We start from the raw sequence: 14756 nt of genomic DNA on the forward strand, positions 1-14756 counted from the left end.
CCTGAACCTACCTAGCCAGACTATGGCTACAGCGTTTAAGAGGGGGACGGGAACCACTTAAATTTGCTTTTCTTGCTAAACTGGATTCTGTTAACAGAACTGGCGCTAAAGCTCGTGATTTTAGGGAGGGCTGTTTTAAAAGTAAAGAGAAATTTTTGCATACTTGGTTTCCCCCTCCCCCATTTTATCCTCAGCAACCCTAGGTGAGAGAAGCTACCTTAACGGGGACAGCAGGGTGGGAGGGGTCTGCCAGATACTAGTCTAGCATGCCAACAACCATTACAGCCAGGGGTCATTCAGAACAGCAGCAGTGTTCTAGATGTGGCTACATTACCACAGATGTATAAAATCATTTCCAGACCTTTTCCTAATAATGCCTTTTTTGAGTGCTACTGCATGATGAGAGCTGAATCCTAAGCATATTTACTCAAAAGTAAACCCAATTGAGTTTAATGTATTTTTCAGATAAGCATGGTTCAGATTGCAGCCATGCAGCTCGTCTTAAATGTGTTTACTCAGAAATATAGTATACTGAGTGCAGTAGGGCCTATTCCCATGTAAATATGCATAGAATTAAGTCCAGTTATAAATGCTTCATAAAACCAATAGTGCATCTTTCCTCAGTTATAAATCTCATTTAATTTGGGGCTTATTGCCAAGTAATTGTGCAAAATTTGTGTCTCTCCGCTTTAGATCTTCACGGTTTATATGTGAAAAGTGTTCTTTCGTCACACGGATATGATTTCTGAATCTCTTACACTGTTTCATCTTTCAAGTACAGCTGAGTATTAGAATCACACCAAGCCTTATGAGAGCTATAAAAACCTTCCTTTGGATGGGCCAGATGTGGACTGTGGTGTGCCAGTTGGTGATCCATCAGACTCTCACTTTGGCATAGAGTTGCCAACAGTCTAGAGGGAAAGCCCAGCTTCAGCTGCCCATTTTTTCACATTAAATCTCTTATGAAAAGACAGGGCATTTGTCCGCAGACCTGTTGGCAACCTTGCTTTGGTATAGCCATAGACGAGTAAAAGCTTTTGCAGATTTATTTCATGGTAGAAACAATATGAAATGGTTCCCAGAGTAGGCTATGGATTGGGACACAATTCCAGCCATAAAAGACATACAATCAGACAGCATTCTCCCAGTCACACGACATGGCCCACTCTGTCTGAAACAACTGTATTTCTGTTTTTTTGTATCTGTGATTAAGCGTGTATGCATACAAATGCTTATACCCAGATTTAAACTTTGTTGGTCTTAAAAAGTGCCACTGGACTCAAATATTGTGTTAAGTTGTTACTAAATATTACATTGTAGCAATATTTTTAAACTACATAATCCTTTCTTCCACATTTAAGCATTTCTGTTTTCAACAGTATTGATATTTAGAATGTAACTTTCTTACACAAAATGTTTAATGGCAGAATTATGAAAGCAACCAAAAGAATCAAGAGCTAGAATAGGGAAAGGCTGCGAATGAAATAATTAATGCAGATGTGCTTACTGTTTCCAGCTGTTAGTGTTATGGAAATATGACTTGCTTCACCTGGGAGTTCTTTAGTCATTCTTTGCGCATACACAAGCATCTGCCATTGTTATGGGGTTTGTAAGAACCATTAAGCCTCTCCTGCAACATATGTACACATCTACAAATCAACAACATTTATATTTTCTGAAACCACTGTTATTTTACAGGAAAGCTTCTGAACATTTTCTGGTTCCAGATGCAGTAGTAGCTGTTCAAGTTTATTGCCACATATTGTCTAATGATTCATTGTGCAACTACTACACAGGCTTCAGGGCTTTAAAGAGATCTCAAGTACCCCTGTCTTCTGTTACTGGGAATTAAGATGACGGAACAGCAGTAGGGGTCTTCAGTGGGTGTCTCAGTTTTACTGCTTCAGTTATCATAAGTGGGGGAAGGCCACCTTAGCATTAGAAGATGTGAGGAACAGCCACAGTTTCCCTTCCTTTCCACAAATCTCATGCCACTCTTATATACAGCTATTTCCTCTGTAGGCTGTTTCAGGTGGATAGCTGGGTTGGTCTGAAGCAGCAGGACAAAGTTTGAATCCAGTGGCATCTTTAAGACCAACATCATTTTATTCAAGGTATAAGCTTTACCCAGAATAAAAATTTGTTGGCCTTAAAGGTGCAACTGGACTAAAATTTTGCTTTGTTGGCTGTGTGGTTGATGGAGGCCTTGTTGAGGAAAGACTGTCTTGCTTCAAGGAAATACCTGTGCACCCCTTTTAGAGACTTTAAAGGGAGATTTGTCCATCTCTTGTGTGTTATAAAGACAAAAGCAGGGAAATGAATTAACAAGATCCTTAAAAGGGGAGGTATGTACTGGAGAGAGGAGCCCACAAAGAATACTCTGGAAAACGTTCTGGATATGGATGAGGCATTGTAGTGAAGGGAAGGTGTCCTGTTTTGTTGTTTAAAGAGTTAGATTAACACTTGTGTCATTGGTAAGAATGGAGGGAGCTGTAAACTAGGCAACAGACTTTTCCTGCTGTGAAGGTGAAGCATAATGGTAATTTCTTTTACTAATTAATAACACAGGAGGCCACCAGATTTTTTTGTTGTTAAGATCAAATAGTAGCAACATCGGGGCGGTATCAACCTGGATGTTATTCAGAAAAATATCATCAGAGTCAGTGCTTGCTAGGGTTCTGTCTCAGGGATTTGATGAAGTGTGCTTGATATCTTTTTTCTTAATAAACTGTACCCCATCTGCCCTTCAACTGAAAGCTAATGCTTAGAAATCTTAACTAAGGCCGTTTACACATGGGTTATTTGCCCCAGGATCAACACTATTGGGAAGGTTTCTTTCCTGCTTCTTCACAGCACTGTGGTGCATTTGAGCACCTCCTGGGGTTTATTGTCATAACAACAGTTTTCCTGACGAGGAGACTCTTTGCACAACCTCATTCATGTTTGGTTTCATTCGTATGAAATCATGTTCTTCCAGATGATTCTTGAAGTGAAGAAAACAGCAATAAAGTAATTAAAACTCCAGAAACCCTGCTAAGAGCCCCAGTTATCTAAAAGGCAACTAGCTCAGCTATTTATGACTCACCTAGGTCCTGTGATCGCTTTCCTTTTAACTCACCTAATTCTGCCTTACAAGCCCAGTTAAGCAACTATAATCAGTACCAGTGTTCCTTTTAAGCTGAGTTAGTGTGAGCTAGCTCACAGATTTTTAGCCTCCAGCTCACACATTTTTGTCTTAGCTCAGGAAGGATGACCCCAGAACACAATAATTTATGCAGTAGCTCACAACTTTAATGCCAGTAGCTCACAAAGTAGAATTTTTGCTCACAAGACTCCACAGCTTAGAGGGAATATTGATCAGTACCCACAAAGAGATCTTTAAGGGATGAAAATAGGAAGATCTACATCAAGGGTGGCCAAACTTGCTTAACATAAGAGCCACATAGAATAAATGTCAGATGTCTGAGAACCGCAAGACATGAACGTCAGATGTTTGAAAGAAGGAAGGAAAATAGATGGGGAAGGAAGGGGAGGAAGAGGTGGAAAGAATGCAACTTTAAGTGCATTATTCAAGCCACCAGCTGGCTTGGCTTGGAGAAGTGATTTAGAGAGATGCCTTCTTCAAGCCAGCCGATGGGGCAGTGGGGGCTTCAAGAGCCACACAATATATGTGAATGAGCCACATGTGGCTCTTGAGCCACAGTTTGGCCACCCCCGATCTACATAACTGTTACTTAAGATCTGTGAAGTGTTGGTTCTTCCTTGGTCATAATGTGCTTAATACGCTGCTTTACCAGAGAGTTGTCAGTAACCTTGTATAGGTTGCCAGCAGGGCTTGTATATACACGATGGGGGGCATCTATGCAGCAGCAGGAGATCTCAGAGAAAGCGTAATTCAAATACCATCATCTGTTTATTGGAGGAAATAAGTAAACCACTCACACAGTTTAAACTGGGCTTCTTCTTAATGGAGGGAATAAAATATGTAAAAGTTTTGTCCTACCTGTATTGCTTTCCAGACATGCCAGCCAAAACAGTTCCAACTGTTCTTTTAAGCACTGCTGTGTAAGCTTCTATATCATTATACAACATATTTACTACTACATTAAATCCATCATTAATAGTTCTGCATGCATGTAAACAAACTAGGCTGTTTTATTAACCACTATTAGCTATACCTTGTCTGTTTTCAACTTTACTTAGCAAGACAGTGGAGTTCCCAAACTGACCAGGGAAACCATTCTGGCCTGATCCCGTGTCATTAACAGAGCTTGATTTGTAGAAAGTCAATAAAGGTTTTCATGGCATTGAGAGAAACAGCATCACTTCTTAATGTCTACAAATTAAACAATGTTAAATGTATATGAGGGGGAACTGCTACAGAAGCTTGTATCTTTAGCTCGGCAATATACTTTTTTACATGTCCCTGTAAAATATATATTTGTTGAATCTGTGTGTTTAGTTTAGATAGTTGCATGGGGTAAAGAAAACATGAAAGTGGGGATAAGTTGGGTGTTCTGTTTGATATTGGGGCCTAACTAGGCCCGTAGCTATGGCAGGCCTGTGAGGATCCACCCCCAGCTAAGGGCACTGGACCCAGCAGAGCAGGACAGGAGGGCAAGAGGCAGCTGCAGTGAGTCTTTGTGTGCTCGCAGCGGGCCAGCCAGCTGCAAATGCAGGAAGACTTGGCCTGCTGCCTTCGCCTCCTCACTCTTGTGCACTAACATCCCAGCCCACCTGCCTTCTCTCACCAGCCGTGCCTTTGTGTGTTGCCTTGCTAGCTCGCCCCTCAACAGCCACGCCTCTGTGCACCACCTTGCCTGCTGGCCAGCCCCTTAACTGTTACGCCATCTGTGCACCGCCTCACCTGCCAGCTGGCCCCTCAGCAGTCACACCGTCTGTGTGCTGCCTTGCCACGTGCGCTGGTTGGTGGCCATCAGTGGCTCACAGCATACTGGTCATCCTCAAGGTAGAGCTTCGTGGAGGGGGGCACTCCTCAGAGTGAGGGAGGGAAAGGAGTCGAGCCTGGCAGGGGCAGATAACTTTAATTAAATCACCTTTGATTAGCCAGAACCCCATTATAAATTTAAAAAAGAAATCCTAGCTATGGGCCTGGGTCTAACTACATTGGACCTGTGTCCTTCCATTCAGCCTCAGTGTATGGGGGAGGGGGGGTGTCTAATATAGAACAGGTCCATCGGGAGAGGGGACTTAAGTTTCCCCTTCTGCACCATTTTTTCTAACCTAAAATAGCCCCATGGAGCACTTATTTTTTCCACTGGGGAAACATGTATATATAGGCTGCATGAGTACATATTAACTACATAAGAGTTTCCCCATGGGGCAATAGTGGCTACCTTAAACCATTTTCAGGTTTCTCTGTTTGCATGGCATAGTCCTGATCCAAGCATTCATTTCTGTCTTTCTGAATACAGAACTCCCAGTACATTTCTAGTTGACAAGATTTGTGGTAGATACTGGGGCAGGAGGACAATACACAGGGCAATGTGTCATGTAGTTCATGCCCTTCAAGTAGGGTTGCCAGCCTCCAGGTAGGGCCTGGAGAGCTCCCATTTTTACAGCAGATCTCCAGTCAGCGGAGATCAGCTCCCCTGGAGAAAATGGCTGCTTTGAAGGGCGGATTCTTTAGTATTGTACCATCCTGAGCCCCCTCCCCTCCACAAACCCTGACCTCTCCTGGATCCACCCCCAAAGTCTCTAGGTATTTCCCAACACAGACCTGACAACCCTATGCTTCAAGAAAGATTTGATCATCTGCTTTTTAAAATGGTCTCTTTTTAAAAGGCCTTCTCTATAAAAGCACCCCAATGGTGGAACCAGCTGCCGGAAGAGGTGCGGGCCCTACGGGACCTTGGCCAATTCCGTAGGGCGTGTAAAACCGCCCTCTTCCGGCTAGCCTTTCAGGATGGAGCTTGAAATAAACATCACGCCATCACTAATACTAATAACTGAGATAACAGCCTGTAGAGATTATTTTAGACTGTTTTTAGATTGTTTTAGATTATGAAAAATGTAATGGTAAATTGTAATTTTATTGAATTGTATAACTGTTTTATTGTTCAATGGCTTTGCCATACCTGTAAGCCACCCTGAGCCTGCCTTGGCGGGGAGGGCGGGGTATAAATAATATTTTATTATTATTATATTATTTTTCTTCCTCCTCCTCCTCCTGCCAGAAGGCCACAGATGCAATCTGACTGCAGCTCCACCCACACTTCTTTTGTCTGTTCAAATCTGCCTGTCATTCTGCACAGAAGGTAGACAAGATAGCTGAAGAAGATCACAGTCTGTATCATCACAATGTCACCTTTTACATTCTTACATCTGGCTTTGTGAAGAGGTCTAGAGAACTTCAATGGTTGCAGATATTTTTGTGTTACTTAGTTAGTTGGTCCTAATCAGGGCTTTTTTTCTGGAAAAAGAGGTGTTGGGACTCACAAGAGGGAAATGAAGGAAAAACACATGAGTGCCCCTCATAAACTCTTAAACATTTTTTTAGGATTTGGTTTCCAGAGATTCCAGAACTTCACTCCACTGCGTTCCCCTGGAAAAAAGCCTCTATCCTAATAAAAGATATCAGGGCTTTTGGTTCGGTATGTTGGTTTGGATCAGATGTGGCTACCTGTATTAATTTTGTATTGTATGTCCATAACGAAAGAGAGAAGGAATGTTTAAAGGTGAAAGGAGATGGAAGTTTATATATGTACAGAGAAGTGTTTCTGTGTCAGGAAAACTTTATAAGCAAACTAAGAGGAAAAGATTTATTTAATTACCCTAAATTACATCATACCCTTGACTCACAATCATACCTTTTCTGGTTTCCTGACTGATGAAACAGACCACAAAACAGCAGTGTTGGCCCTCTGAAACCCCTCTACTGGCCCCCTTTGTTCTCTGCTTGAAGGAACTTAAATCAGATGGCTATGACTCAGCTGAGTCCCATGATCGGTTCCTTTCTCCAAAAATCCTAAAGAGGGAGCTCTAGGATGGAATTATATAACATAGAGAGGTTCAGGAATCTACCTTTTTTTAGTTGTCTCCTTGCTCTGTCATGATGATTCAAACAAGATGCAGTTGCCGAGAATATTCCAGAATTCGCTAGAACTTTTGCATTTTATACTAAGATTTTGAAAATAATGATTTCCCCCTTCTTCTTTATAAAGTAATTATTCTCCTAAAAAGTGTTTTGGATAGGAGAAATGACACATATTACAGCTCTGACACATATTATTGTTTCATTGGGTAAGGTTGTCCCACAACAGGGACTTTCCCCATCCTTCTGTTTTGCACACTTGGGTGGTGTTGTTGTTTTTTTCCATAAAACCAGTGTATTCTTGAACTAGTCCTCTATTGTTCAAGCAGCATAAGTGTATAACCAGGAAAAAATTATGTAAGATTTACTTATTTAGATATTTATACCCTGCTTTTCTTCCCAGCGAGGACCCTCCATGGTTTACAACATAATTATCCTCTTCTCCATTTTTATCCACTGAACAAGAGCCCTGTGAGGTAGGTTAGACTGAGAGAGAGAGTCTGTGTGTGACTGGCCCAAGGTCACCTAACGGCAGCTTCCATAGCAAAATCCATGTCCTGCTAGCAACTGGGCCACAGAGTGAGGCAGAGCAGCACTGCCACCCCTTCTACCTGCCTGGGGCCTGGGCAGATGAAAGAGACAGCACAGCCTTGCTTCGAGGCTGGCACACCAGGGCCTGCCAGGGTCCCAGGCCAGTGGAAGGGGCAGCACTGAGGGTAGGCAGATTGGCCTTCTGCCACCTGGCCACCTAGTGGGGAGGCAGCAGAAACAGCCCCAGTCTTCCCCTCCCATTTAAAGTCCTCTATGGGGGGCAGGGATGGTCATGGGGGCAGCCTGGGGTAGCAAAAAAAAAAAGCATTCCCCCCCCCCCCCAGTCTGTGGGAAAATTGTCTTCCATGAAACCGGTCCCTTGTGCCAAAAAGGTTGGGAGCCACTAGAATAAAGGATTCTAGGATACAATGTATGGCATCCGACAGTAGAATTCTCTCCCACAAAGCACAATAAAAGTACTGCCCTAAAGAATTAAGGGTTTAAACTTTACAATTATGTAAACTAGAAGAACACTGTTTTCTGATATACAGCTTTGGAGATTAAAATGTCCAAATTTTGTAAGTGATTTTGTAAGTATAACCTTTTCTACCCTTATGTTGGAAAGGAAAGGTCCACTGCGGAAGCACCAGTCATTTCCGACTTTCGGGTGAAGTAGCTTTCACAGCAGACTTTTTACAGGGTGGTTTGCCATTGCCTTCCCCAGTCTGTTACTTTATGTTATGTTATGTTATGTTATGTTATGTTATGTTATGTTATGAATGGGGAAATGGCTTTTTAAAAAATGTTTCCCTTTTCATAGGATCTTTCAAGCCATTTTATTTACTTAGTGGGAAATGAGGCCTAGTTTCTGCCTCTCCGGCAATGACATGCAAAAACAACATTAAATAACAATTGCTTATCTAAGACTTCCATCAAGCAGCTGGGAGGGAACACCTTACAGAGTGGCAAAGGGTGCTATTCTACTCTGTCTCCTCTTCATCCAGCAATACAGATCAACATTGCATGGTGAACAGGGTAATATAATAGGAATGGGACTTTAATTAACATGGTCATCCTAAGGCCTAAGCAGAGTTATACTCTTCTGAGCCCAGAGACTTCAGTGGACTTAGAAAGGTATAACTCTGCTTAGGATTGCATAGCTTTATTAATATTCTCAATACCACAGCCTGGCCTTCAGATCCATGCAACAACAAGATGAGAATATTTTGAGACTCAAAACACATGCACATAGAGTTAGCAGGGCTTATTTTGAGCAGGACACAGACGGGCTGACTTGGTGCCAGGGTGTGGCCTAATATGCAAATTAGTTCGTGCTGGGCTTTTTCTACCAAAACAAAAAGCCTTTAGAGTTAGGATTGCAGTACTTCAGTTAGAAAGGCCTTAGATCAAAGTTCCCTTGTATCTTAATTAGAGTTTTCATGCTGACCTTAGTATTGCCGTTTGCACATAAAGTAACCTTTGGGCAATCTTTCCATAGTGTTCCTTTATAAAATGCAGCTAGCATCTTGTGTTGCTTGAACAAGGGTGCAAGTGTACAAAAACTTCCCTGGGAGTGAGACCCATTAAATAAAATGAGATTGACTTCTGAGGAGACCTTAGGGTTGCTCTCTAAATTCAGGAACAAAAGCCTAGTGCTAAACATAAAAGGTAATCCCTTGTGTAAGCTCCAGTCATTTCCAACTTTATGGTGATGTATCACGACATTTTCATGGCAGACTCTTTGCCAAAGACTCTATTCTCTTCCACCAAAAGGCAATTACAGTTCAATATCGAAAGCTAAATTATTCCATCTATTCAACCCGTATACCAGAAACCAATATAGCAGCAACAGGCAAAACCTCTCCTGTTTCACTAAATAGCTTTTTGCAGGCTTCTCAACTTTCAGTTTTTTAAATCTTTTCCATTTTCACCAAACGCCATTTCCCTGACTTATCCAATTTGCTGTTATATGGGTTGAATAGACAGAAGAATTTACGCTTTGGATAGTGAACTGTATTTGCCTTTTGGTAGAAGAGAACAGAGTCTTTGGCAAAGAGTTATATTGGGACCAGTGTTCCCTCTAAGCTGAGTTAGCATGAGCTAGCTCACAGATTTTTAGCCTCTAGCTCACACATTTTTGTCTTAGCTCAGGAAAAATGGTCCCAGAGCACAATAATTTATGCGGTAATTTAATACCAGCGGCTCACAACTTTAATACCAGTAGCTCTCAAAGTAGAATTTTTGCTCACAAGACTCTGCAGCTTAGAGGGAACATTGATTGGGACTTCAGTTTTCTCCACCACTTGAAACATACCTGTGTGCAACTGTGTGCCTAAAAGAAAAGCAAAAGCGTTATAATTGTGAAGACTCTTTGATTTGTCATTGAGAGAAATTGACACAATACATCTTTAAGAGGTTTCTGCAACATGAAGCCTTCAGGTTTCTCTCCAGTTCCACTTTCCATGTGACTCTTGGTTACTTCAACCTCCAAATGGCAGCTAGAGATCCCCCACTATTACAATATATCTCCAGGCAACAGAAATCAGTTCACCTGGATAAAATGGCCACAGTGGAAGCTAAGCTTTGTGGAGGGTTCCAGCCCCTTGGTCTGGGTGGGGGTTCCCCCACATTTTCAGGCTCCTCCCCACTGGGATCAGGGGGAAATCCCACATTTAAATGCCCAAAAGTGCAGTGTGTTGCAGAAGTGATGTCATTGTGCTGCTAACATCATGCAGTGTCTAAGGTTTTTTGTCAAAACTATGGTAAATTTGAGCTCAATAAGAGTTTTGCCCAAAAACTAGTGCATCACAACATGACATCAGAGGTCTGATGATGTCACTTTGGGGTGGAATGCATGGTATTTTACCTGTTGAGTCCCTTCCCAAACCCCATCTTCCCCAGGCTCAACCTCCTGGTATTTCCTGACCAAGAGCTGGCAATCCTTTTGCTCTGTTCTTGCAAACTCAATCATGGAGGCCCTGGCTTCCTTGACTGAGTCAATCCATCTCATGCTGGATCTTCCTTCTTTCCTGCTACTTTCAACTTTTCCTAGCATTATTGTCTTTTCCAGTGAGTCTGCTGTATCTACTACCAAGTGAAGCTCCTGGGAAGGCCTGAGGATCCCCCCCACTGGGAAACAGGTAGGACCTGGCAACCCTAGCTCTATGGCATTATAGTTCATTGAACTCCCAAGCCCTGCCCTCCTTAGCCTTCACCCCCAACCTGGAGTTGGGAACCCTATCTCCAGGTTATAAAGATAAGTTCACCTGGAGAAAATGCCCTCTTTGGAAGATGGGCTCTATGGCATTATACCCCACTGAAAACCCTCTCCTCTCCAAACTCTACCTCCTCAGGCCCCACCACTAAAATCTCCAGGTATTTCACAACCTGGAGCTGGCAATCTTAGTACAGAAACCAAAGTAAGTCTGTTTGCTGGGCAATCTGGAAGTATTTAACATTTTCCAAAGTTCGAACAGGTTTGGCAGCCTTGTGGTAAAATTAGGTATTTGTGTTGTGAGTTTGGAGCAATTTTAACAAAACCTTTAAATGGGAAGCAGGGCAAGTTATTACACTACTGCTGTGGACTCACTTTAACGAGCATTGGATTCCTTAGAAAACATATAGAATAATGTTGCACATATCTGTGGTGCATTGCAGTGCACCATGTGCAACTGTGGTGTAACAGATAGAGTAAGAGTAGGACTGTTCCCTCTGCATGTCATGAGCCATCAATTTGCTTCTGACTCATGGTGATCCTATGAATTAATTATCTCTGACATGTCCCATTATTAACAACCTTGGTAGGGTTTTCAACCTCCAGATGGCACCTGAAGATCTTCTGCTATTATAGTTGCCCTCTGGCAACCCAAGATCAGTTCCCCTGGAGAAAATGGCTGTTTTGGAGAGTGTGCTGTATGAGATTTTACCCTTCTGAGTCCCTTCCCAAACCCCGTCCTCCCCAGGCTACACCTCCAGGTAGTTCCTAACCAAGAGCTTGCAACTCTACCCGTTCTTGCAAACTGAAGGTCCTGGCTTCCTTGATTGGATCGCTCCATCTCATGTTGAGAGGGACTTCCTCTTTTCCTGCAGTTTTCAACTTTCCCTAGCATCATTATCTTTCCCAGTGAGTCCACTGTATCCATTACCAATTGAAAATCCCTAATCAGCTATAAAGAGGATTCTGAGCCAGTCTGTCTCATTCAGCATGGCCTGGTCACAGGGCTGTTGTGAGGATAAAGGGGAAGGAAAAAAGAAACAGGACTGTTGTCCTAAGCTCCTTGGAGAAAGGATAAAAAGGCAATTCTGTTCCCATAGAATTATCACCTTGTGTTGGACTCCAAGTAAACCTATGTAGGATTTGGTTTAAATAGCACATATTAGCCATGTGACTCTTTGACACAATGCTTTCAGTTTTTATTACTGTTGCTGTGTGTGTGTGTTTAAAAATCACACATGAACACAAACAGACTAATGTTGTTTATCATTCAAAAGCGTTTCTCTTGCAAGAGGCATTTCCAACTGGTCATTGGGATGATAAACTGGAGGAGAGCTGAATGATGTAAGCCACTTTGAGTTTCCACTGGGGAGAAAGATGAGATATAAATGAATAAATACATTTAGGCATTAAATGGCTGCACCAGTCTTGATCATGGTTGAATGTGTAAATTGCAGAAAGACAGAGACATTAGACCTGAGCAGCTGAAATTGAAATAGTTTTTTTAAAAAATTAGACACTTGAAAAAATGAGATTAATGCACACAAAATTATTGATCTGGAATGAAAATGGGAACAGAAGGAACATCTTTTTTATTTATTTGTATGGGTATTAAAATATCAAACATGCTTCAGTGATGAACATTTAACAAAAGTGAGATGAAAAGCACCAAACCATTTTTAAAAAATTGTGTTTACATTGATTGCAGAGTTAGAGGTGCCTGAAACGGAGACAGAGGATTTCAAATAACTGCTTTTGTAAACATGCCTATAAAATCTCCCTTGGTTGGAAACGAAATCATTTTCTATTGTTCTACTTCTGCTGTTGTGTGGGACTTTTTTGAAACTATTTCTGTAAGGCAAAAGTGCTCAAACTATGGGGAAGTTTCTCTTTCACAGGGCAGTGCAAGGCTCACAGGGTGAACTGGGAGAGGAGATGAAGGGAGATGAGATGGCAAATTTGGGTTTCTCTCTGCATGATGTAGAAATGGCCTTGCAACTCATTCTGTTGTCCATGTCTCTATCATAACATGCTTAGCTATCATACAATTATCTACCTCAACCCTAAAAATTGGTACATGTTTTAATGACATATTTTATATAAGACCTGCATTAAATGATATGATCAAGTATAAATAATATTTAAATGTTTCTGACTGTGCTCAAAGCTGGAATATTTTTTGCAGTTATTAAATCACTTGTGATCTTGAAATTTAACAAGTAGGGAGAGGAGGGGCTCCCTTTATGATTGTTCTCCTGTATCCATTTTCACATCTCGTACTACTGTCCCTACTTTCTTCTCCACTAAACAGCATGGCCTTGACCTGACTAGTCCAGTCTGATCTTGTCAGATCTTGGAAGCAAAGCAGGGTCAGCCCTGATTAGTACTTGGATGAAAGACCACCAAGGAAGTGACAGTTGCTACTCAGAGGCAGCCAATGGCAGACCACCTCTGAATTTCCCTTACATTGAAAACCCTACAGGGTCACCATAAGTCAGCTGTGACTTGAAAGCAAAAAGAAAAACAGGATCACTCAACCTCCCCCACTCTTCTCACAGCATGCCTGTGCCCTCCAAGTTTCTCCTCTCACTACTTCAGCCCCTATCCCAGTCAATATGTGCCAGCTAAGGTAACCAGGTGTCTCATTACAAGCCTCATTTCTGATGGCCCCCTCTATTCAGGAGGTCTGTTCAAAGTTTCCCCTCTCACTGTAGTTTCTTGCCTCTATCCCACCCAACATGTGCCAGCTAAGGTCATCAGGTGCTTCACTTTTGATATCTCCCTCTATTCAAGAGATCCATTCAGCTACAGCCATGGATGCTCATTTTCAGTGACTGTATCCACACTTCGAAACAGCCTGCCAGATAACACTCTTCTCCTTCTACAAAAAATGCAAACTGGCATCATTTAAATGCACCTTCAGCTGAAATAATTAATATCTCTGGCGGCTGGTAGTGACAATGTTGCAGTTTTAACATGATGTTTAATTTATGCATTTAATGATGCTTTTTTGGGTGTATATTTATACACTTGGGCACTGTGGAAAGATGGAATATAACTATTTGAAATACACACCAGAGCTTCTCTCTTTTTGGAGAAAGGAGAACAGTTACAGGGCAAAGTTTGGACAAGCAAAACCTGGGCTGGATCCTGGGTAAGATGGAAGAGCTAGACATCATCAAGATGTTGTCCTCCTTATTGTTCTCTCTTACAGTTCTAGATCTTGGGGTGAAAGTGGACCTGTGCAGATACATTACCTCCACCCTTTCTTCCTCGACTTTAGGCCTATCTTTGACAGGCTCCAGACATGGCAAAGAGAGAGAATGATGAGAACAAGCAGTATTATGACACTATTTTGGCATTCTGAGGATAGAAATACCTTTAGGACCCTGTACCAACTATTTAATCAGAATATTTTCATTCCACTTTCTTAAAAACCTTGTTGAAGGTGGATAACATTCACAGGGGAGGGCAGTGAAATCAACATGTGACTTACTGCTTTGAGTTGTCTTGAAGATTCTTGACTTTTTTGACAGGGCAATCCTAAACAGAATTATACTTTTCTAAGTCCAATGAAGTAAATGGGCTTAGAGAGATGTATCTCTGTTTAGGACTGGTACTGTTATTGCACAGTATAATTTTAGCACCCCAAGTTCTACCACCACCCTTTCATGCTAGCAAGGTGCATTGTTGCCCCAGACATCATTCCTTTTCATGTAATTCTTTTGCTCCTGAATTGGCAAGGGAGTGCCAGGAAATATCCAGAAGGGGAGGAGATGCAGCCCAGGGGTTTCCATTTGCTGTCTCACAGTCTCAGAGGGTAAAAGGTGACATGAGATTAATAAATAATATGTAAGCAGAACAGCACTCCCTCTGCTGGCCCTGCTCTGCAACGCACAGCAGCCATTTATGATGCCTGTGATGGTCATACTAAAGCCACGAGTTCCAAGTTCCTCT

This window comes from Heteronotia binoei, chromosome 5 (genome assembly GCF_032191835.1).
Source record: "Heteronotia binoei isolate CCM8104 ecotype False Entrance Well chromosome 5, APGP_CSIRO_Hbin_v1, whole genome shotgun sequence".
Taxonomy (NCBI): domain Eukaryota; kingdom Metazoa; phylum Chordata; class Lepidosauria; order Squamata; family Gekkonidae; genus Heteronotia; species Heteronotia binoei.